The sequence below is a fragment of the Danio rerio genome, chromosome 18 (assembly GCF_049306965.1).
Source record: "Danio rerio strain Tuebingen ecotype United States chromosome 18, GRCz12tu, whole genome shotgun sequence".
NCBI classification, from domain to species: Eukaryota; Metazoa; Chordata; class Actinopteri; order Cypriniformes; family Danionidae; genus Danio; species Danio rerio.
In genome coordinates this window covers 10,608,775-10,635,035 of record NC_133193.1, presented here as the reverse complement: position 1 = coordinate 10,635,035, position 26,261 = coordinate 10,608,775, and the positions used below count along the sequence as shown (strand labels likewise).

At 38.8% G+C, this 26,261-nt stretch overlaps 1 protein-coding gene across 5 annotated transcripts in view; it reads right to left on the bottom strand.

The window, feature by feature from the left end:
- The window catches only part of sema3ab (sema domain, immunoglobulin domain (Ig), short basic domain, secreted, (semaphorin) 3Ab), a 166,572-nt gene extending 140,523 nt beyond the window's left edge, over positions 1-26,049 (bottom strand). For all 5 annotated transcript variants that reach the window (XR_012393569.1, XM_073928845.1, XM_073928842.1 and 2 more), the window contains exon 1: positions 25,920-26,049. The gene's annotated coding sequence lies outside the window, so the exon portion shown is untranslated. The remainder of the gene's footprint in view (positions 1-25,919) is intronic.
- Positions 26,050-26,261: the final 212 nt, after the last annotated feature.

Here is a 26,261-nt window from a genome sequence, read left to right as displayed (position 1 = left end):
AGTCAAGAGCCATGTTTCCACTCTGGCGCCTTAAGTTAGCCTGCCAATGCGAGCCAGGACCAGTCGCATTTCAACAGTCGCTTAATCGGATACCTTGGGCCAAAACAGTCCAGCTGGTGCTTTGGGCGAAGTGAAAGCATCCAAATCATATCAAATACTGCAGGAGACCTATTGGAACCCACATGGACCAAAGTTCTCACAGAAATCAGTCCAGTTTGGTGAAGGAAAAATCATGGTTCGGGGTTTCAAACATTCAGTATGGGGGATGTGTGAGAGATTTGTAGAGTGGATGGCAACATCAACAGCCTGAGGTATTAAGACATTTGTGCTGCCCATTACATAACAAACCAGAAGAGAGGGCAAATTCTTCAGCAGGATAGCACTCCTTCTTATACTTCAGCCTCCAAATCAAAGTTTCTGAAAGCAAAAGAGATCAAGGCGCTCCAGGATTGGTCAGCCCAGTGACCAGACATGAACATTATTGAGCATGTCTGGGGTAATCTAGAGGCTTTTGCCTTTCATATTAGCCCACTTCTGATACCAACTGATCAACAAGAAGTCAAGTTATTTTTTGTTGCTCCAAAAACTTGGTTAGGCGACAAGACTTTTGTCAGGTAGTGTAGATAGTACAGCATTTGATCAAAATTCCAAAACATCAAGTTGTTTTGTGGTGTTAATTTAGTGTTGTGCAAAGAACTACACAAAACCAACTCTATATTCACGAGCAAGTCTCTGTAAATAAAAGGAACAAACGTTGTTATCACCATTCTGCTCCATAGCATTCATTTAACCTATAAAAAGTGCAATCAAACATTTGTTTCAGTGTATTTTTTAACATATTACAAAGAGCCTGTGTTGAGTGATGCTTACTTGTTTTTAGACAACAATGGTTGTATTGTATTATTTTAACTAGTAAAAGTACAACAAGAATTTTCTTTAGTATAGGGTGATGTAGTGCAACAATGTTTAGACGAGGGCAGGAAATTGCAAGATTGCAGGTTCAAATCCCACATGGGATCACTGTGGCTAAAAGTGCCCTTGAACAAGAACCCTAAAGTCCTTCCAAGAAGACTGTCCCCATAATACGTTATTTGGACGAAAGCCTCTGCTAAATGACTTCACCCCGGTGACACACAGTAGCATCATGCAGTAAAGACATTTCTTGGCTTATAACGCAGATCATTAACTAAGAAAGAAGCCAGCATGTTTTGACGTTACAGAAATGGTGGATGATCAGAATGGGACTGTCATGTTGAAAGTGCACGTAGAGGCGAGTGGTTCAGATAGCTGGGTTGATTTTGGCTTGGTTAAACTCTGGCAGCAAGAGCAAAAAAAAAGTGCTCTGAGTGTTTACCCAAACCCAGGACTGTTTAGATTGGATATCCTCTTCGCCCTTCAATGCGAGCCTTCAGACAACTGGAGTTTCCCCTAGTCGTCCTCTATCATCTAGCGCAAACGATCTGCCAAGATTTTGTTTTTCTCCAATGAATCGTGGACGTCCAAACAAGCTGGCGTGTTATTCATTATGTGCTATCTAAAAAAGCGCCACACACAAGTGCAGGACGAGCTGTGGGACTCAGCCTGGCCCAGTTTTCTCAATGTGTTAGACACGCGCGGGTGGCATTAGCAAGGCGCTTGCTCTCCGTGTGGTCTGTAAGATTATACTGGCATGTATCGGTCATACGTGCCTGACTCGGTTTCACATGGATCTACTGACAGTACAGACGGCGTTCCTTTAAAAAGCTAGTCACTGATCAGCGCTTTCATTCAGCTATTCTTCTGTGAGTGGCGTGTATAACTATAAAGGACTCTTTCGTGGTATCTGTCATTTATTTATTACTACAGCTGTTCAAGAGTTCCTGCACAGGGCTGTGGTCAGATTAGGACAGCAGATGCTCTTTAGTTCTTCACTATGTCAACAATGATAATGCTAGACATGAATATTAGCTTCTTACATTTTTAACATTCTTACATTAATTCACTTTCCAAACTAGTTTGTCAAAATAAATATAATATAAAACACTAAAAAGATCATTTGCAGAGTGTAAAATAATAACATACCAGTCTATAAAATTAAGGTTGCATATATTGTTTGTAGTAAATAATTAAATAAAATACCATTTATATTTATATATATATATATATATATATATATATATATATATATATATATATATATATATATATATATATATATATATATATATAAACACAAATAAATAAGTAAATGTTCTCTCCTGTTCAACCATTATCTGTTCCCACTGAGCCGAATATTGAGAAGGAACCAAATCTCCTACCACAGCTATACCACTGACACTCAGATCTACCTAATGTTACTGCCTATTGACTTCAGCCCTATTGACACCCTCTGCCAATACATTGATGAAATTAACAGTTGGATGTTCCAAAACATTCTTTAGTTAAACAAAGAGAAAACTGAAGTTATTGCATTTGGGAACAGAGATGAGGTTCTCAAGGAGAATGCGTACCTTGGCTTTAGGGGTCAAACAACAAAAAAATAAAGGTCAAGAATCTTGGTGTGATTTTGAAGTCAGATCTGAGTTTCAGTAGTCATGTCAAAGCAGTAACTAAATCGACATACTACCATCTCAAATACATTGTAAGAATTAGATGCTTTGTTTCCAGTGAAGATTTAAAGAAACTTGTTCATGCTTTTATCCGCAGCAGGGTGGATTACTGTAATGAACACCTCACTGGCCTTCCCATAAAGACAGTCAGACAGTTGCAGCTCATCCAGAAAGCTGCTGCCAGGATTCTGACCAGAACCAGAATATCAGAGCACATCACACTTGTCCTCAGGTCTTTACACTGACTCCCAGTTACATTCAGAATAGATTCTAAGGTATTATTATTTGTCTATAAATCACTAAATGGCCTAGGACCTCAATACATTACAGATATGCTCACTGAATACAAACCCAACAGATCAATCAGATCTTTAGGATTAAATAAATGAGAAATTCCAAGAGTTCAGTCAAAGTTCAGCTTTTATGTCCCCTGCCACTGGAATCAGCTTCCAGAAATGATCAGATGTGCTCCAACATTAGACGCACTCAAATCAAGACTTAAAACACATCTGTTCAGCTATGCCTTTACTAAATGAGCACTGTGCTACAGTACATCTGACAGATCATCGATCTTTTCTTTTTCATTCTTTTATAACCTGTTTTAACACATTTTAATCTGTTTTTATATTATTTGTTTTTATTTTCTTATACTTGTCTCTTTTATTCCTGTTTATGTAAAACACTTTCAATTGCCTCTGTGTATGAAATGTGCTATATAAATAAACTTGCTTTGCCTTGTACAAAAATGTACAAATTAAATAATCAATTATTTAAATGCCACAAAGTAATAAATCATAATAACTGATAAATAACTCAAATCATTTAAATGCTCCAAGTAAATTCAAGCATCAAATTATAATGAGCAATATTAATTTTAAGGTAAGATTTGGGGGGAAAACATGATAATTTAAGATAAATTTAACATGACAACACAGTTATACATGTATAATAATAATAATAATAATAATAATAATAATACCATGCACAATGCCTAAAATGTATTGCTAATTTAATTACATTTGAAACCATCTAAGGTCACTCCTAAATAATCTTTATGAATAGATTACCAATTTATTATTAATAATAATAATAATAATAATAATAATAATAATACCATGCACAATGCCTAAAATATATTGCTAATTTAATTACAATTGAAACCATCTAAGGTCACTCCTAAATAATCTTTATGAATAGATTACCAATTGATTTATAATAATAATAATAATAATAATAATAATAATAATAATAATAATAATAATAATAACAACAATAATAAAATAATAACATAATAATAATAATCATAATAATAAGTAATAATATGATTATTCATTCATAAATTCATTTACTTTCTTTTAGCTTAGTCCCTTTATTCATCAGGGGTCACCACAGTGGAATGAACCACCAACTTATTCAGTATATGTTTTATACAGACTCATTCACACACATACACTACAGCCAATTTAGTTTATCCAATTCACCTGTACCACATGTCTTTGGACTGTGGGGGAAACTGGAGTAACCCACCCGAACAGGACGAGAACATGCAAACTCCACACAAAACTGCCAACTGACCCAGCCGGGACTCGAACTAGCAACCTTTTGCTGTGAGGCAACAGTGCAAACCACTGAGCCACCGTTTCACCCATTATTATTATTTTTATCATTATAACAAATGATCCATATCTGGCCAATAATCACAAAGTCAATCAAATATCACATAAAAAGAAGTCAAGCTAAGCTGTGTTGGTCACCACATTTAATAAAACTTACTGCAAACCAAAACAATTAGACCACAATAATCAAAAAAACTTAAAGTAAGATGTCTAAGGACGAGTTAAAGCTATACTGAAATCTACTCCACAGACAGTTCAGTATAAATATGGACATGAGTTCCTCCGGTATGAGGACAGTGTCGACAGTATGACCCCCACTGCTGTTTAGATGTCTTCATGTCGGGTTTCCTCTGACGCGCATGTATATGTATGTCCAACCTCTTATTTTTAGTGGATGTAAGCAGTCGTCAGTTATCTCAGAGCTTGAGTGAGGCTCTGAAGACTGACAGGTTAATTAGTCAGGTCAAGGTCTCTTCTCAACATTCTTTTAATGACATCCATACAGGAGGGGTTAAAACTTCACCTCTATACAGTCAAGGCTGAGATATTCTTAAAGAGAGATGTGCAGAGTGTCATCTCAATGTTTGAGTCTCTAGAATGCAGTTTAGTTTGTCTGCAATTGTTTTCAGAAGAATAAAAGGAAGTGAGGCAGGAAAAAAAACAACTGGATCAGCTTCAGTGGTTTGAAACAAACAACACATTGGAAATATGTACAGAAACGTACTAAACATACTGTTTTGATTGCGGTTTCTAGGTGAACACTATAGTGCAGTATGATACCAATAACTTGTGCTACTTTTCACACTAATGATATTACTATCAGTTAATAAAAGATTTTTTTCATTCAGTTGTTTCCACATCAAGGCAAGTCAATTTCTATGCACATTTCACACACAATGGTCATTCCTTTACATAAACAAGAATAAAAGAAACAAAATACAAGTATAAAAAAATAAAAACAGCAAAGAATAAAAATTGTTTCAAAACCGATTTAAATGTGTTAAAGCAGGTTTTAAAGGAGTTAAAAAAGAAGAAAAATGCTATCTACTAGATGTAGCACAGTGCTCATTCAGCAAAGGCACAGCTAAACAGATGCGTTTTAAAGATGCAGTATGTAAGTTTGACACCTAGTGGTTGAACTAGGTATTGCACTCAAGGTTCAAAACGCATTTTTACTCCGCCCCTCCTCTGACGACTCCACACAAGAGCAGGTAGCCAGATTGACAACACCAACAGGAGCGTGCCTGACTATCGAGCCTAAATGTTAATTTAAGGCTGACTTAACCCATTTTCTATCTAAAAGCAATGGTACAGGATTATTATTTTAATATTTCCCAAATTAAAATGAGTTTTTGTCCCAACCAACACAACTTCTCTTTCTTGCTGATGAACAACAGAAAACTGACAATGATCACCTCAGGTAAACCTCATGTGCAAAGTTAAATGCTATCAATGTGAGTTTGAATGCCATTTTACATGAGATTTATTGCCATATTACTAAAAGCAGCAGCAGATGGTTCACCTCAGATCTTGAAAACAAAATAAACCGTTTGAAATTGAACCAACAAGGCAACCCGGGGTGCTGCAATATAATTGGCTAAACTGGCATTGGGCAGGGTAAAAGAAACAGAACAAGGACAGCCATTCCAGCACGTAATGCACATTTTCAAAGCAGAATATCTGACTTTATCATTGTTTTTCAGATAAACAAGATCGTTCACTTAGCATGTTTCTTACATATCTGCAAACATATTATGGTTTTCATATGCTTTAGAATAGGGGCAGGACACAATTGGCTTGGTTTAGGTCGGGGAAGGACGTTTATGTAAAACGTACAACAAAACGCACACCGAGTACCGCATTTCAGATTCACAAAATACAGCACCCTCTAGTGGATTAGTTATCTGAAATTCACAATAAAACGTACCAGGAACAGCATATTTTACATTTCACAAAAATCTAGGCATGTATTTCCAACAAGCCTGGGTTGTTTTATTAATATTAAAAACCCTACAAACACACAAAAAGTGTCATCTGGGGCAATAGAAAAAAGTTAATCAATTAATAAATGATGTTTTCCACTCAAATACTTTATTAGAGAGTGAAATAAGCATTGTAGACATTAAAAGGCACCCATGATGAAAATCGGATTTTGTACGCTGTTTTGTACACTCATATTGGAGTATTATAAACACAGTAAGTCTCTTTTTTTTAAATTTCTTGATGTTAAAATAGGTTGCAAAGGCTAGTGATTTTGAGGACCACTGCAACGTGACGAAGGAATTCGGTTTTCCTCGCCCACCGAATTGATTAACAGGTGCCATGTTTCTACAATAATATGTATACATATGTTCACAGAAATTTTTTTTTACAAAGAAACTAAGATTAAAATATGTTACAACTCTCCATGATTTTTATAAGTTTAAAATGTTTTTAAAACACAGCATGTTTGTAAAAAAGACATGCATGTAATTCTTAACCGCTATAAACACTATGGCTGCATGGTGTACTGCAAATGCCATTTGTGTGAGACTCATCATTCCAGAAAGGCTTGAATAAACTCCACCACAAATGCATCAAATAAACTTACTTTATATTTTTACTAATGAACTGCATTTCAGCTTTATCTGAGTCTGTATCACTGACTGCTGTTTATCTAATGTAAAGCAGACACGCATGTGGAAGCGGTGAGGGTGGAGAATCAGCTCATTTGCATTTAAAGCCAGAGGCTACCAAAAGAGCTACATAAGCCTTAGACAAAAAATGGTCAGATTCTGGAGGCTATAATAAATGATCAGCTGGTTAAGTACACAGGACTGCATTTATTGTGACTAACTAACATGTATATATTGCTCAAATATTTATGTTGGAAAATAAATGTAGCATATCCAGAATTTTAAACCCACAAGTTAGAGTACAGTAAACTTTAAAGTAACTATTTTATTGGGATTATCAGCAGATTTTGGTGAATTATCAAAAAAAAAAAAATCACGTTTTAAAATCATAATGTTAGAATTATTACAGTAGAGGGTCACAAGCTTCAAAGCCTTTTTTGTAGTGAATAAATGATTACATAATTCTATTTGTGAGCTTTTGTTGACTGAGTAATAATAAGACAGTCTCATTTTAAACCCAGCCTGTGTGTGTGTGTGCGCGTGCATGTGATTGTCAAGTACATTAGCGTTAAGTGTTAGTAGGTGTTTTGTGCGATGAAGTGAATGTAGTGATAGTATGTCTCCCAGAGTCACAGTGGCCAATTATCTCTATCAGCTTGTGCGTGTTTGTGTGTGTGTGCTTGAAGGCAAATGTCTTTTTGCCATCCACACCTCTAACATAAAGTGGTTGATGGCGACTTTCAATGAGCAAGCATGACAAGCGCTAGACAAACAACTGTGTGTGTGTGTGTGTGTGTGTGTGTGTGTGTGTGTGTGTGTGTGTGTGTGTGTGTGTGTGTGTGTGTGTGTGGTTTGATTAATGGCCAAGCTCAGGCTCAGATGTCACTCAGGATGCAGGTGTGAGTTTGATAAGTCGACCGCATCCACTGTGAAGCCCTCTCATTATCCTCCTTAAAGAGTGAAATGGAAGGATGTGGAGGCAGTGGAAGCAAATAAATAGGAAAATCTTTATAATGGTTTCTTGGCATTAAAACGTTAAGGTAAACCAAATAAACTAATTGTTTTGAAGATTTGTCCTAACTTTGCTTAATTACAATGTACTGTGTTTTAGATTTTAAAAAGTATAGCACCAGTATCATATAAATTGGTCCATATACTTGTACATGCAGGATTTTTAGTACAAAACAAGAAACTCCTACCAAAACAGCAAATATTTTGACAATCATTTGCTCATCCTCATGTCCTTTTAATCCATATGCATATATCATTTATTCAGTGAAACATGAATATATGTTGATATTCTTTTAACAATACACTGGGGTCATGGGATTTCACTTTGACTTTAATATTAAGTTATTGGTCATTTCAATCATGATTTTATGCAACATTAGTGTACAGTTAGTGAAACTGAGGAGCTTCAGCCACCAATTACAGTTCATTTAAATAGCATGGAAAAGAGAAACCAGTACAGTATTCAGGATTCTTCTAAAACAATATGGTCATTTTAAGGTCATAGCAGTACGCAACTAATATAATTATTACATTTAGAAATAACTGCTTCAAAACAAAAAGAAAAGAATCACAGAGGATGTATGTTACTTGCTCTCAATATAATTTTAATGACTCTTACATAAACTGTTTTTTTTCTCTCAAGTTACATAACATAAACTGCTGTATACAAGTGTCTTGAAAAATATCTAGTCAAATATTATTTACTGTCAAAGTTAAAACAGTTATTAGAAATGAGTTATTAAAATTATTATGTTTAGAAATGTGTTCTCTCAGTTAAATAGAATATATATATTGTAGCGAGCCATGTAATACCACGTCGCCCTGGGCACAAATCCACACCAGCTGGATCTCTCATCAACCTCGGATCGCTCACAGCTGGACCTCATCAGCCAGGGAGAGATATAAGCCAGCCCCACACAGAAGGAAGTGAGCTTCATTTGTCATGACTCCCTGCGCTAACGCTTGTCTCTCTCTGTCTCTCCCACAGCCGAGTCCAGCTCGTGACCGATCCAACACTCTACTTCTCACCAGCCTTCACCATCTCCCCGGAGCACTTGAGCACGCACCTTTAAGAAGAGCACTCCTTCACCCCAATATCACTTGTAAATAAAGGCACCCTCCGGGGCATTGTTTGTAACATTATCTACGGTGTTTGTGTTTTCCCTCTGCCTCGCTACAACTGGTGGAGAATGCGGGCATTGCAGAGGGAAAAATTCAGAAGAAACACTCACCATTAAGTAGAAAATAACCGCTGAATTTTTCTCTGTGTTTGTTACAGACAGGCATCCGCTCTCTCTCTCTCCCACGCTTCCTCTTGCTCGGCTGTCAACATCCCGTCGCCATGTCTTTGGAAGAGGTACTGCTCCACCTAGCGGAGATCTCCAGTAAACAGAATTCCATCTCTGAGCAGCTTACAGCCAGACAGGATCGACTGGAACAGCAGCTCCGCCAGGCGGCCAGACACCATCCGACTCCCGAAGTGAGTGCGCATCATCATCTCACTAAACTCAGCGACCTGGATGATATTGACGCTTATTTACATACCTTTGAGGTTATTGCCGAGAGAGAAGGCTGGCCAAAAGAAAACTGGGCGAGAATGTTGGCTCCGTTTCTCACAGGAGAAGCGCAACGAGCATATTTTTCACTAGAGACACCTAAAAATGAAGATTACAAAGCGTTAAAAAAGGAAATATTAGCCAGAATGGGGCTATCCACAATCAGCGCAGCCCAACAGTTTTCCCAGTGGTCTTACGACGAGAAACAACCCGTGAGAACTCAAGCAGCTCAACTTTCTCGCCTGGGAAGGCTATGGTTATTGGGAGGAGATCCCTCGGCGGTCCAGGTCGCTGAGAAGGTGATCATCGAGAAGATGATGCGTGCGTTACCCCGACGTTTGCGAACACTCACCAGCATGCGAAATCCTGAGTCACTGGCCACCCTGGTGGAGGCGATCGAGCTGGCTGAAGCTCACATCGCCCGAGATAATGGGGAGAGAGCGGCTCTGCCACCCCGGAGGGTAAGTGCACCTTGGCGACCGGTGGAGGGCACAGCGCGACCAGGCGGCAGACCAGCGGTCCCCAGCCCGATGGACGAGCCGATGCCCACCGAGCCGACGACGCACTCGACCCCGGCCTGGACAGCAGGGTGCGCGGTTCACCGCAATATCCCTCCCGAAGCTCCCACCCATAAAGTCCAGCTAGAGGGAAAAACACAAACGGCCACTTTAGACACAGGAAGCGCCATCACTCTGGTTCACCCGAAAATTTTAAAATATCATCTTGAAAGCAAAGGGCGAATTCCGATCACGTGTGTGCATGGTGATACCCGCCACGTACCCGCCCGAAGAGTGACCATCGCGGCGAAACCAGGTAGCTGGCGAATCGAAGTCGGGGTTGTTCCAGATCTTCCTGTGTCCCTCTTACTGGGCAGAGACTGGCCGGGGTTCGACGAACTCCTAACTCACCACCACGCTCCATCGGCTCGTTCAAAGAAGAAGAACAAGCCACGGGCTCATCGGGACCGCAAACCAGCGCTGATGACCACCGAGAGCGACAGAGGGGGTGAGTCATCTATATCTGCTAACCTATACTTTGATCTGTTTCAACAGATAACCGCAGGAGGCGATTTTGGTAGAGCACAAAGGGAAGATGAAACGCTCAAACACTGCTGGCCACAAGTACGGATCATCGAAGGTAATGAGCGACTTCCCAGCCCTCACCCCCTCCCACATTTTATTGTGGAAAATGGTCTGCTGTACTGTGTCGCAGAGAGGCGGGGGGAAAAGAAGACACTATTGGTCGTCCCGAGGATCAAGAGGGAGACGGTCTTAGAACTGGCACATACCCACCCGATGGCTGGACACCTGGGAGCGGCCAACACGGTGAAAAGGATCCGCGACCGTTTCCATTGGCCGGGGCTAGACGGGGAAGTAAAGAGGTATTGCCAGGCATGTGACATCTGCCAGAGAACGTCTCCCCAACGACCACCCCCCAGCCCTCTAATACCACTACCCATCATCGATGTGCCCTTCACCCGAATTGGTATGGACTTGGTAGGGCCTTTGCCGAAGTCGGCCCGGGGACATGAGCACATCCTTGTTATCCTCGATTATGCCACCAGATACCCTGAAGCGATTCCCCTGAGGAAAGCCACGTCATCGGCCATCGCGAAGGAGCTGTTTCTGCTATGCAGTCGAGTGGGAATCCCAACGGAGATACTGACCGACCAGGGCACCCCCTTCATGTCCCGGTTGATGGCAGACCTCTGTCACCTACTCAAGGTAAAACAGCTAAAAACCTCTGTATATCATCCACAGACGGACGGCCTTGTCGAGCGCTTTAACAAGACTCTGAAGCAGATGCTCCGACGGGTGGTGGCAGAGGACGGGCGCGACTGGGACCTCATGATCCCGTACGTGTTATTCGGTATCAGGGAAGTCCCCCAGGCCTCCACAGGATTTACCCCCTTCGAACTGCTGTTTGGCCGCCAACCCCGAGGCCTATTGGATGTGGCTCGTCAAGCCTGGGAACAGGAACCAGCCCCCCAGCGGTCGGTGATTGAACACGTACGGGACATGAGAGAACGCATCGACAAAATCATGCCCATCGTCAAGCAACACCTGACCGAAGCCCAGCGCGCCCAGCAGAGATTGTATAACCGGCCCGCCCAACCCAGAGAGTTCCACCCAGGGGACAAGGTGATGATACTCATACCTACCACAACGTCGAAGTTCCTCGCATCCTGGAAGGGGCCATACACGGTGGTAGAAAGGGTAGGGCCGGTAAATTATCGAGTCCGTCAGCCGGGACGAAGACGGGAAGAACAACTCTACCACATAAATCTTATGAAGAAGTGGGTTGCAGCTCCAGGTCATCTCGTTGCCTTCGCTGAAGAAACTCTTCCCGTTGTCCACATTGGTGAGCAACTCTCACCAAACCAGAAGGCGGAGCTGCAAGCCTTGGTTGGTCAGTTCAAGGATGTGTTCTCGGAGAAACCGGGCCGAACCTCCATCATCCAACACAACATTATCACTCCTCCTGGCACTATCGTCCGGCAAAGGCCTTATCGAGTTCCAGAGGCTCGCAGGCTGGCTATCGACGAGGAGATCCAGAAGATGAGAAGGTTAGGCATCATCGAACCATCCCGTAGCCCGTGGTCCAGCCCAATAGTGATGGTCCCCAAACCCGATGGCACCCTCCGTTTCTGCAACGACTTCAGGAAACTCAATGAGATCTCCAAGTTCGACGGATACCCCATGCCTCGGGTGGACGAGCTGCTGGATAGGCTGGGTGGAGCCCGATTTATCTCCACCATCGACCTCACCAAAGGCTACTGGCAGTTACCACTCAGTGAAGACGCCAAGGAGAAAACCGCCTTCTCCACACCCGGTGGGCACTGGCAATACCGGGTTCTTCCCTTCGGGCTCCACGGGGCCCCAGCCAAATTCCAAAGAATGATGGACATCCTGCTGAGGCCCCACCAGCCATATGCAGCAGCCTACCTGGACGACCTCATCGTCCACTCAGAGTCATGGGAAGAACACCTATCCCGGTTACGGAGGGTGCTCTTAGATCTTCGACGGGCTGGGCTCACAGCTAATCCCAAGAAATGCCACCTGGGTCTAGCCGAAGCCAGATACCTCGGGTTCCACATTGGACGAGGTCTCATACAGCCACAGCAAAACAAGGTCAAAGCACTACAAGAAACTCCACAACCCACCACAAAGACCCAGGTACGTGCATTTCTGGGGTTAGCGGGCTACTATAGATGTTTCATACCTAACTTCTCATCCATAGCCAGCCCTTTGACAGACCTGACCAGAAAGGGGCAGCCGGAGAGGATAAGATGGACCAAGGAAGCCGACGATGCGTTCCGAGCCCTAAAGAAGTCCCTCACGTCCTCACCGGTACTGCACGCACCTGACTTCGGCTGCCCCTTCATTCTACAGACGGATGCTTCCGACTCGGGCCTGGGCGCGGTCCTCTCCCAGGTCCACGGCAATGAAGAACATCCCATAATGTACGTGAGTCGGAAGCTGACCCCCGCAGAGACCCGCTACGCAACGGTGGAGAAGGAGGCCCTGGCGATCAAGTGGGCAATCCTGGAGCTAAGGTACTATCTCCTTGGCAGGAAATTCACTCTGGTGACCGACCACGCCCCGCTACAATGGATGGCGACAGCGAAGAACAACAACGCTCGGGTCACCAGGTGGTTCCTGTCGCTCCAGGATTTCAACTTCGACGTACAACATCGAGCCGGGGCCTCCCACGGAAACGCAGACGGACTCTCACGGCTCTGGTCAGGATGGGCAGGTCTGTCGAAACATTCTACCCCCCCTCTCAATACACTGCTCTTCCTTCGCAGGACACCCAGGACCAGGACGACGCTAAGGGGGGGGGAATGTAGCGAGCCATGTAATACCACGTCGCCCTGGGCACAAATCCACACCAGCTGGATCTCTCATCAACCTCGGATCGCTCACAGCTGGACCTCATCAGCCAGGGAGAGATATAAGCCAGCCCCACACAGAAGGAAGTGAGCTTCATTTGTCATGACTCCCTGCGCTAACGCTTGTCTCTCTCTGTCTCTCCCACAGCCGAGTCCAGCTCGTGACCGATCCAACACTCTACTTCTCACCAGCCTTCACCATCTCCCCGGAGCACTTGAGCACGCACCTTTAAGAAGAGCACTCCTTCACCCCAATATCACTTGTAAATAAAGGCACCCTCCGGGGCATTGTTTGTAACATTATCTACGGTGTTTGTGTTTTCCCTCTGCCTCGCTACAATATTTATATATATATATATATATATATATATATATATATATATATATATATATATATATATATATATATACACACACACATACATATACATACATATATACGTACATACATACATATATACATACATATACATATATATATATATATATATATATATATATATATATATATATATATATATATATATATATATGTATGTATGTATGTATACATGTATGTATGTATACATATATACATATACATATATATATATATATATATATATATATATATATATATATATATATATATATATATATATATATATATATATACATACAACAGTTCTGTCTGGCTCTTGGAGCTTCTATTTAAGACAACTTGAAAATTAAAGTGACTAAGTTTACAAGAACAATGTCACAGGTCTTCCAGAGTTTCTGTCTATTTCTCCCTCTGCCCTTCACCAGGCAGCTTTGACAATAGAAAAAAGACAACACACTACTGAACGTGTCACAATGGCCTTTTCCTGCCAAGTACATTTTTTCATCAGCTCAGCCGGTGAATTGTGACGTTATATATCACGTTTTACAGATCACAATCCATAGAACCACACAAGTGACATTTTGACATGATATTCTCAAAGCGCTGCATGTAACATCAGACGACATGAAAGAAAAATGAAAAAGCGATGACGATTTTGCTGAATAATCATTTTTTGCATCTTTGCATAACTGTGAAGGACAGACAAACTGTTTAATGCCAGTGATCTGTAAGGTATTTGGCACAGATGAGAGATGGAAAGTCTCTGCCTTGCCCATGACCGTATCCTTCATGCTTTCTGGAGTATGAAATGACACTTTAGCCTCAGTTGGAATAAAGCAAAAAGCAGGAGATGAGTTTGATAACCTTTAACTACTGGCAAGACTTTGCTTAAGCTCAGAGCCTTTTTTAACCTTCCGAATGACTACTTTCCAATTTATGCAGCGTGTGTCCTTTAAATGTGTCAGTAACCCTTTACAATAAGGTTCCTTTGCGTCATTAAATACATTCAGATAGCTAAAGATTAAGAGTTACAACTGTTCTAACCACTAAAAGAGAAAATTGAAAATTTCCTCATAATTTACTCACACTCAAGTGGTTCTAAACACCACAAAAGAACACAAAAGAAGATATTCTAAAAAATATTGGGGGGGGGGGCACATGCATTAGCATTTGTAGTTTAAAAAAATACTATGAAAGTCAATGGCTGTTTGTTTCCAACATTCTTTAAAATATCTTCCTAATAACGGTTTTATAACAAGTTGAGGATGAGTAAATAATGACAGAACTCTCCTTTTTCTATCCCTCGATGAGCTGTGTGTACTAACAAGAATGTTAATGCATTTGTCTTTTTATTCAAAGGCAATTATAAACTACATTCTATGAATACTTTTAATCAGTTTTATCCTTTCTCATTTTATTATAAGAGCTTCCTCTACTACTAGTTATAACATTAATAGCACTAAATTAACATTCAATTAATATTAGAAAGTACTCTAAAACATACATGCAGATCTGTATGAAAGACCTACATAAAAATGCATTATTTATCTCAGGGAAAATGTTTAATTTTCTTTTTTTCTTAATATATCTGCACAGTATTATGTTTCGGTTTGTACAGATAGCGTTATATTTTTATACTCTGTACTTTTTTCTATAACCACATACTCTATATCGAGAGCTGCACGGCGGCGCAGTAGGTGGCATGTTTGCCTCACAGCAAGAAGGTCGCTGGTTTGAGCCTCTGCTCGGTCAGTTGCCATTTCTGTGTGGAATTTGCATGTTCTCCCCGTGTTCGTGTGGGTTTCCTCCGGGTGCTCCGGTTTGCCCCACATATGGGTGAATTGGGTAGGCTAAATTGTCCATAGTGTATGATTGTGTTTGAATGTTTCCCAGTGATGGGTTGCAGCTGGAAGGGCTTTCACTGCGTGAAACATATGCTGGATAACTTGGCGGTTCATTCCACTGTGGCGACCACAGATTAATAAAGGTATTAAGCCGAAAAGAGAATGAATTAATGAATTTGAATATTACATATAATATATCTTCATGCATTCAATACAGTATTTTTTATATACAGAGAGAGAAATAAGTCTATAGAATGACAGAAATTTTACTGGCAGATTATAACTTATTATAATTTAAAAATAAATATTTTTGTGACGTAATATACAACACCAACCCAAACAATAAGTATCACTTTAATCTATTTAAAATATTTATAAAAGTCATGTTTTCAAACTTTTCAAGGTTAAATAAACCAGGATAAAATAAAAACATGAATGCTTATTTGCGGTTATTTTTTAACAATTTGCTATTTTTGCAAAGCTTGTCCATGAACTATGACTATATCTATGACTATATTCACTAAACAATGCTCCATCTAGAAGCATGTGCTGGATATTTACTGCCGATTACTGAACCGGCTTTGCTTACAAAATGCACATAAAAACACATCTGATTAGTCATGTAGCCCTAATTAGAAACATACCGTTATACTATTGTTAAAAAGTGCAGCAAACACTTAAAGAAACACATATAAACATTCATTCATTCATTTTCCTTTGGCTTAGTCCCTTTATTTATCAGGAGTCGCAACAGTGGAATGAACAGTCAACTTATCCAGCATGTTTTACAAAGCGGATGCTATTCCAGCTGCAACCCAGTACTGGAAACACACATACACTAGGGCAAATTAGTTTATTAAATTTACTTATAGTGTATATTTTCTTGGACTTTAGGGGAAACTGTAGCAACCTGAGGAAACCTACGCCAATATGGCAAGAACATGTAAACTCCACACAGAAATGCCAACTGACCCAGCTGGGACTCGAACCAGCGACCTTCTTGCTGCGAGACGACAATGCTTACCACTGAGCCACCGTGTTGCCCCACATATAGAAATTTAAATAAAAAATATTTAAAATCAAGTTGTTTTTTTAGTTTTGTTTATTTCAGCCAAGTGAATGCAGAATTTTGTTCTGAGTCCAGAATATTAATTTAGGTCCATCACTACATATTTCCTCTAAATGTGCATTCCTCACCAAGAAGAGCTACGTTTGGCTTCAATCCCAGAATGCATAGCACTCTGCACAGTCTGTGTCACGGAGGACGTGTTTATTTTGAACAACCTAATACTATAGGTCCAATCCAGACACACGTTTACCATGCTCCAAGACTAAATGAAGTTTTTAATGGAGATGTGCCAGGAAAAAAAAATGAAGGTTAATGCAAAACTAAAATAACAGCCGTCTGGACGAGCTTTCCTGTTATGCTAATGTTGCTCTTTTTTGTTAGAATAGCCACTCCTGATTATATTAACCTGAACATTCTGGTCATACAACACGGTCGGTTTTTAATCACTCCTGACACACTGGACAGGTCTCCAAACCTGATTAGCACTCGTGGTTTTGACTCATCCTTCAGAAAAGGTTATTTTGGTCATTTCGCACAATGATAATTTAGCTCTTCTGGCAGGTTAGGCCTCCGTGTGGCGTCTGGATCTCTCACGGCTCAGGTGCTCGAGAGCGCAGAGATGATGACCATCTGCAAAGACTTCAAAAACACTGCCATCTGCTTCAGATTACCAAAACCAACCAATAAACCAGCCAGAGAGACAGAGAGAGAGAGAGGAGTGGCACGAGTACAGCGCTCATCAATCACTTTCACTTCTTCATAGACTCAAAATACTTTGTTGTGGCAGCAGAAGCTCGGGAAAAAAATAAAAATACAATTCAGCTTCCCTTATTAGGTTATATTGCAGTTATTTCAGCACAAAAACCTCTCAACCAAACTTTGCTTTCAAAAACATAATTCCAATTTCTTTTTTTAGGTTAGGTTAGGATACTGTGTGCTCATTGGTTATTTTGGTAAACAAAAACTAAAACGAAGACTAACAGTACTAATTGAAAATCATTTTCGTTAATTAAAGGCAAGGCAAGTTCATTTATATAGCAAATTTCATACACAATATGGATGTTTCCCAGTGATGGGTTACAGCTGGGAGGGCATCCGCTGCATAAAACATATGCTGGATAAGTTGGCAGTTCATTCCGCTGTGGCGACCCCAGATTAATAAAGGGACCAAGCCGGAAAAAAAAAGAATACATTTCAAACACAATGGTGATTCAAAGTGTTTTACATAAACAGGAATGAAAGAAAAAATAAAATAAAAACAATTCAAAATGATTTTAAATAGATTAAAATGTGTTAAAACGGGTATGTCGGTACCTGTTGCAGAGGTAACTAACAGGTTTGCAATATGTTGGACGTAACACAGTGCTCATTCAATAAAGGCACAGCTAAACAGATGTGTTTTTAGTCTTGCATGAATGTGTATAATGTTGAAGCACATCTGATCATTGCTGGAAGCTGATTCCAGCAGCAGGGAAAGCCGATTCACCCTGCTTTGACTGAACCCTTGGAATTTCTCATTTATTTGATCCTAATGACCTGAGTGATCTAGTAGGTTTGTATTCCGTGAGCATATCTGTAATGTATTGAAGTCCTAGGCCACTGAGTGATTTATAGACCAGTAATAATACTTTCAAACCTATTCTGAATGTAACTGGGAGTCAGTGTAAAGATCTGAGGACAGGTGTGATTTGTTCTGATTTTCTGGTTCTGGTCAGAATCCTGGCAGCAGCATTCTGGATGAGCTGTAACTGTCTGACTGTTTTTATGGGAAGGCCAGTGAGGAGTCCGTTACAGTAATCCACCCTGCTGCTGATAAAAGCATGAACAGGTTTCTCTACGTCTTCACTGGAAACAAAGCATCTAATTCTTACAATGTTTTTGAGATGATAGTATGCTGCTTTTGACATGACTACTGAAACTCAGATCTGACTTCAGTATCACACTAAGATTCTTGACCTTATTTTTGTTGTTTGACCCCTAAAGCCAAGGCACGCATTCACCTTGAGAACATCATCTCTGTTCCCAAATGCCATGACTTCAATCCAATGACAGTAATTGAAAAAAAGAGATTACAATAAATGAAACTAAAACTAAATGAAACTAACAACAGCAACTGAAATAATAATAATTAGCAAAAGTAAATAACCGTTTTCAGAATTCATAAGAACTCATTTTGTGGTGAAAAATCCGATGGTGTCTGTGAAGAAAAGAAAATGCTGGCAGGGTTTAATTACACATACAGTATGATCTTTAATATGAAGTTTGTCTGAATTAGTCATACTTTTTACTGTAATCCATTGCATTTGTATGGTTTTGGAGTCATTGTTCAAACAAAGTATTTAATTGTTATTACTAAGTTTGCACATAACTTAATATAAGCTGTGCAAACACTAAACTTTTCTTTGGTCGACACTTGACATTTTCTGTTTACTCTAATAAACAGAACTAAAATGACTGGAACTAAAATCCAAAATAAATACCTAAAAACGACATCATAAAAACTAAACCAACCAATGAATGAACAAACTCAAACTAAACTCAAATGTGAATCAAATGTAAAAATAGTATCGAAATAAAAACGAATTAAAAAATGCAAAACTATTAGAAACACGGTTGGCGCTGTGTACTCACTCTAGCTGAATGCGCTATTGTTTTAAATTCATGTCAACCACAAAAAGTAATATACCTCTCAGTCTGCTTAGGCTCATATTTGTCCCAGCAAAGGTTCTCTCAACACTCACTCAACAAATGGCTGTTATGGTGCCATTTCAGGTGCATTAATGGAAATGAAAACATCTGTTCGCTCTCAGATGTTAATTAGCTGTGATAAATCACTGGTTAGTGAGCCGTTTCGAGATGAGACGTCTCATTCGACCAACTCCACAGTCATCAGAGTCGTCACTTACTGACTATTACACCCTTGAGGTGCTACTTTGTGTAATGAGAACACTACTAAGTTCATAAAAATTATCCTATGTGAAGAATGAGACAAACCCAAATACAGATTTGTGTTAAATTTGTCAGCTGTAAGACCCTGTGCTCAATTGAACAGTTAAAGGGATATTTCAACCAAAGATGAACATTTAGCTACCACTTACTCACATTTAAATGGTCCAAACTTCTTCTATTGAACACAAAACAAAATATTCAGAAGAATGTTGGGGTGGGGGGATCAGCTATTGATATCCATAGTAGGAACTATGAATATAAAAAATTCTGCAGGAGTCAAATCATATTTTTCCAACATTTTCCCACAGTTTATCTTCCTTCATGTTTTAATTGAAGAAAGAAACTCAAACAGGTTTGTAACAGGTGGAGGATGAGTAAATAATGACAGAATTAACGTTTTTGGGTGAACTATTCCTTTAATGTGGATCTGTGCCTTGTTAAACTCTATAAAGACTATAGTGACTGATTCTACACCTTGTATTTAAGTTTATTGAATATAAACAGTGTCATTGTGTCTAATTTGTCAATTGTATCACTCATACACTACTATAGTTCCCCTATTGTGCACATTAACAAAAAAAAAAAAAATATATATATATATATATATATATATATATATATATATATATATATATATATATATATATATATATATATATATATATATAAGACAATTCGTAACTTTTGGATTTAGTGGCTAATTTATATAAATTTGCATGGTCTCATTCGTATTTAGTTTGCTTTGCTCATCACCAAATAACAGTTGGGTTTAGGAAGGTGGGGTTTGTTACCATGCCTCTTTTTACAAATTATACATTTTCATGTGACTGAAATTATTTGAATTCATACAAATTAGACACTAACGTAAAAACTGACAAAACGTAAAAAAGTTGTGATTCCTCGTGAGATCGGGCTGTGAATGCACATGAAATGTGTGGTTTGGGAAAATTTCAAGTGGAAAAATAGTCAAACATTTTCATGAGAAAAATTTGATCAACTAGTCACATTTTCAGTGCTTCCTACGTGTTTCACATGAGATTACACATGTGAAACTTAAGTGATGTTCATCTTGGTTATTTTTTCTGTAAAAGTAACATCAAAATTGTTTGTTTCTGGAAAAAATTGCATCATAAAAAAATCTAATTTTCAAAATAAACATTTAAACCCTATATCACAAAATGTAAAGCTACTTACTTAAAACAAGTTGAATCAACACAATTCTTCAGTTTTTTGGGTGGACAACTTAATTATTTTGTTCAATTCACAATGCATCTTAATCAATTTGTATTAGAACAACATGAAGGAATTGTGTGGAAGCCAGAATGTGCACAGTGCGTTCTGAGTAAATGTGTGAATATCAGTCTATAAATGATATTAATACATCAGAAACACCACTTAAGTTAACATAACTTTAAAAAATCTTCTAAAGCATTTATCAACCCTTGTTAACATTACTTTTCAATACTATCTGAAACAAGTTGTCATTTGAATAACATATTGGCAATTATTATACAAGTAAACTTAGCTAGCATGAACTAACAATAACCAGCAGTTCATAATGTTAACAAAGAAAAAGAATTACTGTAAAGAATGCAGAGCTGTATAACAGTTTCAAAATTATTGTTATCGCAGTTAACGATTGCAATATATGTATAGCAGAGATGTGTGATAAATACTCATTAATTTTCTTGTCGGCTTAGTCCCTTTATTAATCCAGGGTCGACACAGCGAAATGAACCGCCAACTCATCCAGCAAGTTTTTCCAGCCGCAACCCATCTCTGGGAAACACACACACACACACACACACACACACACACACACACACACACACACACACACACACACACACACAGACACTCATACACTACGTACAATTTAGCCTACCCAATTCACCTGTACTGCTTGTCTTTGAACTGTGGGGGAAACCGGAGCACCCGGAGGAAACCACGCAAACATGCAAACTCCACACAGAAACGCCAACTGAGCCAAGGATCGAACCAGCAACCTTCTTGCTGTGAGGCGAACGTGCTACCCACTGCTCCGCTGTGATAAATATTATTTATTTTATTTTTTTAAGCATTTATGTGTTCTATGCATAGAAAAGTTTGTTAATTCAAACGTGACTAATCAAAGCCTTACTTTCTTTATGCCTGCCTATCCCAGTAGGTTCTATATTGCCGACTAGACCAGCCCAAAGGTGAAGCTATAGTGCAGGGGTTCTCAATCTCAGGAGGATCGGTGTCCTACAGATTTTAGCTCCAACCCCAATCAGACACCTGGGAAAGCTAATCAAGATCTTACTAAGCTTTCCATAAACATCTTTGCAGGCCTGCTGAGGCAAGTTGGAGCTAATATTTGCAGGACACTGGACCTCATGTATCGAGTTTGGGAACCCCTGCTATAGTGTCTCAGTGTAAGAGTAGGAATATCTGCAGAGGTTTTCAGTCAATCATACTGTTTTAAAGTCTAAATGTGTGCACTTTAAGCCTGAATTCAATTTAATTAGATCAGAAAATTGATTTAAATCAGTATGATCATTGCATAAATAAATTATATATTTTTTAAAAAGAAAAAAAAATTTGAATTTCTCTAAGGATGTTATGTCAACATCATCACAATCAACAACAGTGCACATATTTTCCCAGTATCATGCAGAACTTATTATTTGTCGTCAACTAATCCAAACTGTGTGTGTTTTACTCTGACAGACCAAGATACAAGCTAAAGCCTGTAACAAAACAAACACTCTGTTAGAAGAAACAAAAAGGGAGTTATGAAAAGTCAAGGACAAAAAAATGAATTTGAGCAAATTTAATAACTCCCTATGAACATAATTGGATAATCTAATACAAAACCGTGATAGTCTGAATTAAATCAATATAAATCATCAAAGCTGCGGGACATTGTCTATGACTAATGAAAGCAGCTCTTTTAATGCGTTCCCTGCCAGTCGGTAACGTTTACCTGATTATACAATCATGCTGAGTGTTTCTTTTGGCGCTGTTAGCTCTCGTTTACTCAGCTGGGGTCATTCGCTTATGTAACATTCATGCAAATTCCAGAACACAGAGGATTTCAAGTAATTAGCCTTTTTACAGGGACTTTTTTGGAGGCGTTCCTCAATAAAACAGAGCAGGCCTTTGTTTCTTTGAGCGACTAACAAAAAAAGATTCAATTTGTTTACCTTCTCATTACTTGTTAACAATGTTATGCATACAGTACATCCAAGCCCAAACACACACACATATATATATATATATATATATATATATATATATATATATATATATATACACACACATATATATGTTTGCAAGGACTCTCCATAGCCATAATGTAGTTTACTGTAGAAAACAAAACTCTTATTATATGGCCTCACCTACCACTACCTATAAAACCTTCATTGGAAACCTATGTGAAATTTTCAATGTCAAAAGACCCTGTTAACTATGATTTTTAAGCATTACTTGGTTTAAGGCATGTCCTTGTAAACCACCTTAATAGACTACAACTAGGTCATTATACAAATCTGTGTCCTCGTAAACCACATAAACAAGTACACACAATGATAAACACCTACACTCACAGGCCACTTTATTAGGTACACCTGTCCAACTTCTTGTTAATGCAAATTTCTAATCAGCCAATCACATGGCAGTAACTCAATGCATTTAGGCATGTAGGCATGGTCACGATCTGCTGCAGTTCAAACTAAGCATCAGAATAGGGATGAAAGGAGATTTAAGTGACTTTGAATGTGGCATGGTTGTTGGAGCAAGACGGGCTGGTCTGAGTATTTCAGAAACTGCTGACCTAATGGGATTTTTACACAATCATCTCTAGAAAAAGAGAAAATATCCAGTGAGCGGCAGTTCTGTGGGCGCAAATGCCTTGTTGATGCCTGAGGTCAGAGGAGAATGGCCAGACTGGTTCCAGCTGATAGAAAGGCACCAGTAACTCAAATATCCACTTGTTATAACCAAGGTATGCTCAGACTGGTTTCATAAACATGACAATGAAATCACTGTATTCAAGTGGGCTCCACAGACACCAGATATTACTCCAATAGAGCACCTTTGAAATGTGGTGGAACGTGAGATTCGCATCATGAATGTGCAGCCAACAAATCTACAGCAACTGTGTGATGCTATCATGTTGTTCAGCCGACAATATGGACCAAAATCACTGAGGCATATTTCCAGTACCTTGATGAGTCAGTGCCATGAAGGAAGGCAGTTCTGAAGGCAAAACGGGGTCCATATTAGAAAGGTGTACCTAATAAAGTGGCCATTGAGTGTATATTTACAGGCCTGTCTTTCTATCTTAGCTCAGTTAATCAAAAACCTATGTAAGATACTCAAAAACTAATAAACGAGATTCCAATCTAGAATAATACAAGGAACATTAACCAGAGGATGTGAATGCATGGACATGTGTGAAGGTGTTTTATGGACTGGGCTGCTTTCCTGGACTCAATAGTGCAGCTTTATGGGTAATCTGTGGTTTGGAACTTGAAGTAAAACGCCTGGACAAAAAGTCTTGACCCTAATCAGCTGACTAACAATACATCCAGGGTTCAAGCTGCCTCATGCAGTGTGATTTCATTACGCTGACAACATATGAATGCACCTATTCATGCCGTCTCATGCGATACTCAAGACTACTCGATCAAATCATCAAAGATAATCAGAATAAATCAGGAGCAAAAAAGAAGAGGTTAAAAAGTGAATCATGGGATATGTTTTAAAACAAGAACTGATGTTACACTGTAAATCTTCTGTATGAGAATTAAAAGTCAAAGCTGTTGGGATAAAGAGAGACCACCAGCCTGTGAAGCTGTCCAGTTTTTTGAACTTCTGCCAGAGATTTTAAATGATCAGAAAATATGGGGATGACCTCATATGGCAACAAATCTGAATCAACTTTTTAAACATTAAAAATATTTCTCTTACAATATAATCATGATTAAAGACTGTAATCATCACATTTAGGATGTATACATCTTGCTTGAATACTGCCAATACCTGCATGACTGTAATGTCCCACTTCTTTATATAATTTTAAGGTCTTAAATGGGACCTATTATGCCTGTTTACAAAATATACAATGATTCTATGATGTCCCTAGAGTGTATATGTGAAGTTTTAGCTCTACTCTAACTCTTGAATCTGCCCCTTTAAGGCTTTGAACCCAATTGTGGCGTTGGTGACTGTTAAATTCAAATGAGCTCCAAGCCCTCTTTTCAAAAGAGGGTGGAGCAACAAATGTCTACGCATCAGCACAGTGGCTGCTTCTTACTAAGGACTGTTTATGCTAATGAGGGGAAAATCAGGGTGGGGCTTTCAACCTTAGATGACACGTAGCAAAGGAAGAATGTCAATAAAAGTGTTTCTGCAGACTGTTTTTATGAAGTGTGATTACATAAAATAGGTGCAGTGGTGCAGTAGGTAATGCTGTCGCCTCACAGCAGGAAGGTCGCTGGTTCGAGACTCAGCTGGAATGATTACACAAAATAGATTTAATTATTTTTTACAATCAGAGGCTGGCTATATTCACACACTGATGCCACACAACTGTGTTTAAACCCCTGATCTTTGCATAACAGGTATTTGCGAAGTAGAACCATGCATCCATCCTCACCATCCATAAACCAATCCACATTTCTTGAGCAGATATAAACCTTCATCAGAAAATGCATCTTTAAAATAAATAAAATCTCACAAAAATACTATAGTAATTAATAATAAAATACTATAGTGTCTTGAATCATAATACAATAAAGTACTTGAATTAATCTGCTAGTAAACAATTTACCCAATTCACTGTTTTCTACAACTACAGTTTTTATTATGCCAGATACATACAACAACTTAATGTAAATATATATGAAAATATATTTAATACTACAGTATAACAGCAATCATTAAAAAACTGTTGTAAACACCACTTACAGTATAATACACTTTAACAGTATTTACTATTATAGTGTACATTTATCATCTAGGATTGTTCGACAGTCAGATAATTCATTAATATGCATTAACTATAAACCCATACTGTAATATTGCTATGAACATCATATAGGCAATTATAGGTAATGCTTAATCTTGTGATTAGCACTGTTAGTAAATCTAATGTAGGCTATTAATATATGACGACAGCCTCCATATATTTTAATGAAATCCAACCATGAACTTGGTATGCGATTTATTTCCATAAGTTACATATCTATAGAAAATTTACATCAGTACCCTATATTTATGTATCATATTGTATCCTGCAAACTGAATAAAAAACATGTCAAGTGCACGAAAATCTGTTTTTTAAGGACCGTTTAATTACGCTTTTCTAAGGAGCAATGTAAACTAGGCCTGCTGCATATCAACCAAAACACAATCCTCAAATTAAGAGATTTACCTTTATTTTGCGTCACGTAGAGCCTTATCCCGTGATGTTTTGGTATCGGATGATCTTCTATACTCCATTTTAGACCGCAGTTACTGTAACTTAGCTGCTCCACGTGTTGAAAGCCAAAATCATTAACGTTATTTCCTTCAGGTGGCGCGTGTGAGGTTTGTAAACAACCAAAGACTTGGACTTGAAATGGTTTAAAGTGATTTTGGCTAAGAAGCTTAACATTTTTGTTTGCAATATTAAATGAATATTTAGCTATTTTTTCTTTATTTATTTATTTATTTATTTATTTATTTATTTATTTTTGTGCTGGTCTCAGATTGTCATAACTGCCAATAGGCGGCG